Source organism: Hipposideros armiger, unplaced genomic scaffold, assembly GCF_001890085.2.
Source record: "Hipposideros armiger isolate ML-2016 unplaced genomic scaffold, ASM189008v1 scaffold_117, whole genome shotgun sequence".
NCBI lineage: Eukaryota > Metazoa > Chordata > Mammalia > Chiroptera > Hipposideridae > Hipposideros > Hipposideros armiger.
Genome location: NW_017731467.1, coordinates 3,240,926 through 3,244,995, shown reverse-complemented (window position 1 = coordinate 3,244,995; position 4,070 = coordinate 3,240,926).

Below are 4,070 nucleotides of genomic sequence, written 5' to 3'. Positions count from 1 at the left end.
CAATATCCGCTCCTCTAGTCTGAATTTCAGAGCAGCGGCCCCAGCCCTACCTGCACATTCAAATCACCTGGAGACCACTTTTAAAATGTCAATGCCCAGGCCTTACCCAGAAATTCTCATTTAATTGTCTATGGGGCTTAGAAGTGGGTTTTTAAGTCTCAAGTTCCCCAGGTGATCCTAAAGTACAGATAGGCCCACGGACACTTGCCTAGAGAGAGCTTCCCAGACATTTCCACATCACTTTACATGTGATAAGGATCTTTGTGAAGCACGCTGGGGTAAACCTGGAAAGTTGGAGATGGGGCGGTGGTTTGCTGGGGGAAGGGGGCAAGGAGCAGTGGGAAACTCCTGCCTGACCACACCCCATCCAGCCATGGAGCCAGAAAGGATGTAAGGGATCGTGATCTTCGTGCATGGAAGCCATTTTTGGCTTTTCCATTCACTAGCAGAAAAGGGGTTGCTGTGATCTAAGGCAACAGTCAAGGAAGCCTCCGCAGGTTGGTCAGGGTTGGCTGCTGGCAGCACGGGCCAGCCCAGTACACAGCAGGCAGTGGCTCTCCTAGTATGTTTCCTGCGGAGATCACCCACCTGTGAGAATTACCCACACACACTTTCCAATTGTCCATGGACTTACCCTCAAAGTAAGGGCCATCTAAGGTACTTACCATCAAAGACAAGAACCATAGAAGTGCTCTGGTTACCTAGGCTAAAGCTAGACCCACAGCACATTTCTAATAAATACTAGTTGATTGATTAATGTGTCTATATCCTGATCAGCTACCATCAGAAAAAGCCAATAATCAAGCTCCTCAAGCAGTAAAATTTGAATAATGGGCGAAAGACTAGAAGCTCACAAGCAACAAATGATTCATTTTAGGAGCGGCTTTCTCACTTGCACAGGCAGCCAAAGCTCAGTCACTCTCCTCAGTCAGATCAGAGCTAGGATGCAGGGATGGAAGACCAAACATTGGGAGCCCAGACACCACCATGCCACCCCGGAGGAGACTGAACTGACAGCTCAGTTTAGGAAGAATGTGTAGCAGATTGTCCTGAATTTAAATAAATTGGCTTCATGAAGAGTGGGAACCGCACATGCTCACACATGGCCATGCCAGCATAATACGCTGCAGAGCTTCAGGCAAGAAATAAAGTAATGATGGTGAACAGAACAAGTCACACCCTTTTCCCTGAGCCAAGGTAGGAGGACCACTTTGCTTTCATACAGCCTGCTAGGTCATTTTCTTTGGTTTAGATAATAACACAAGCCAACTGTGTAAACCAACTCAAAGCCTCATGAGAATAAGGCTGGCCCTGACTTTATCTTGCTTTTTTTTTTTCTTGTCTTACCCATTTTTTTACCTATGAGAATTAGAGTGCTCAAAGATTTCCATATGATGTCACTTACATGTGGAATCCAAAGAACAAAATATACAAACACACAAAACAGAAAAAGACTCACAGACACAGAGAATCAAACTGATGGTTGCCAGATGGGAGAGGGCTTGGGGAGCTGGGTGGAAAAGGTGAAGGGATTAAGAAATACAAATTGGTAATTCCAAAATAGTCATGGGGATGTAAAGTACAGCATAGGGAATATAGTCAATAATGTTGCAACAACCATGTATAGTGCCAGGTGAGTATTAGACTACATGGAGGGATCACTGCATAAATTATATAAATGTCTAACCACTATGCTGTACACCTGAAACAAATACAAGATTGAATGTTAACTGTCACTGAAAAAAAAACATTTTTAAAAAAAGATCTCCTATTTCCCTGAAGACTTATGGTGATTTTTTTGTCTCTAATAGAGATGACACCTGCCTATACATCCCAGCAAGAAACAAAAGATTGGGGGAGCATAGGGCAGCCCTTCCTATAAGAGAAATCTTACAATGGAAGCATGGTCATCCTTCCTCCTATGACAAATCCAGTCTTTGGTGTCCTGATGGCATTCCTCATGCCTGCCATCCTAACTCCTCAGCAGTGGACTCATCAGAGCTGGGTGTGGTTGACGAAAGCTCAGAGGAAGAACGCAGGTAACATCCTCACTTGGAGTAGGTAGTAACACCACCTATTACTTTCCTGGTTTCAAATGTTATAGAGTTTGTTGAAAGCAGAGGGGCGGTGAGTCTTGTTCAATCAGGTAACTGACCCAAGGAATTGATCCTCTCTGTTAATGTTGGTCCTTGCCCTGTTTTCTCTAATGGAACTAATGTGGCTCAGGTTGAAATTATCGGTGGACAATATAATAGAAGTAGAAAAACTCTTGATTAATCAGCTGCAAAAATATGGGCGCCCCAATAGGGACAAAAATTGACAGCTCTCTAGAATATCACCAGGGTCAAAAACAAGAGGCTGCCTCAAACCAAATTAAAACACAAAAAAATCGGTGAAGGGACAGTGGTCTATGCAGCCTGGCTTGGTCTACTCTTCTTGACTTCATCCGAGTGCAAGACAAGCAGAATAATGTAAGCTGGCATTCTTTCCCAACCTGAAGCAGCGCAGGCTGCAGGAAGAAGCCGAATTGGACCTGCATGTACCCAGGCGTGGGGGGCCGCCTGGGAAGATGATGCAATCCCGTGGAGCAGGTGCTGCCACGACTAACTCCAAGGTTCACTGGCACTGCCCGAAAATGCAGTATTACAAGACCTAGATTTTATGGTTGCTCAATTGCTAAAATTGTTTGATGAGGTTTTGCAGAAAATACCTCCCTATTGTTGTAGAAAGAAATGAGCCCAAGGCAGAAGGTGGGATAAAGTACAGTCCAATTCTGAGAGCAATTATCAGACACTGGGTGGTTGTGACTCCAGTGTCGTTGTTAGGAGGGCGAGCCGATCTTAATGGCAAGTTGGAATAGTGACCTTAAACATTAAATCTCTGATTGCAATAGGAAGCTTACCAGGCAAGGATCTGAAAGATTGAACAGAAAAGCCTCTCGTCCTAGAGAGGTGTATGGAACAATTTCCTCTGAGCTCCAAGTAGAAGGGAAATTAGAGAGATTAGAGTGGAAAAGAACACTGGAGAAGCGGCAAATCAGAAATCATCTACTGTAAGAGCAGTGCCAATTTACAGTTAAAGGAGCCAAGGAATCGCAAAGACTTCACATCACGGGCTGTTTTCATTCTAACTAGGTAGCTCAACCTCTTTTAGTTGTCTTGGTCAGAACCTTACTATTGACACTCCTAGAGGGCACTGAAATGAAATGGAAACCAGGACATTTGCTTTACAGCCCCTGGCATTAAGTGGCAAGAAAGTTTAATTTTGCAGGAGTTGTTACATAATTAACAGCGCATTAGGGACACAGGAGAGACCAGGTACAGAGATGTTCATTGAAACGTTGTCTATAATAATTGAAGAGTGGAAGCTGGCCATCAACTGGCTAAACACATTGTATATATTCAATAGAACACCATATAGGAGTTCAAATACATAATGAGACATGTGTTTCAAAACCTTAACACGGAGCAAAAAAAAAGGGGGAGTTACAGAACTTCTATTTATGAAGTAGTACTTCATAAAATGCCACTTGAGCAAAATGCTGTTTTATTTGTGGATAGATGCATTTAAGAATGATAAAACCCATGCATGGAGACAACAATAAATTTCAGACAGTGCTTATCTTGGAGGAAGCCAGGAGGTGAATGGGAAAAGAGAAAAAGGAGTACACAGGTGACTTGAATTGTTTCTGCAGTGTTTTATTCCCTCAAAAATAACTAACGAAGGTTTGGGGAAATGTCAAGATTTGACTGAACTTACTGGTGAGCAGGTATTTACTTCTATTTTCTCTACTGTTCTGCATGTTTGAAACACGCTGTTAAAAAGTACCAGAAAGCAGGGCCGGCTGAGTGGCGTGATGGTTAGGAACTCGCTTGGGATGCCGGAGGGCCCCGGCTCGGATCCCATATATGAGGGCCAGTGACACTGCCCTCTACAGCTAAGATGCTGAACAACAGCTCAACCTGGAGCTGGGCTGCTGTGAGTCGCTGGCGACAGCGTAGGCTGCAGCCCCTGTGGCAGTGAGTTGCCAATGGGCTACCGTATGTAGCCAGCAGCCAGCGTGAGCGGCC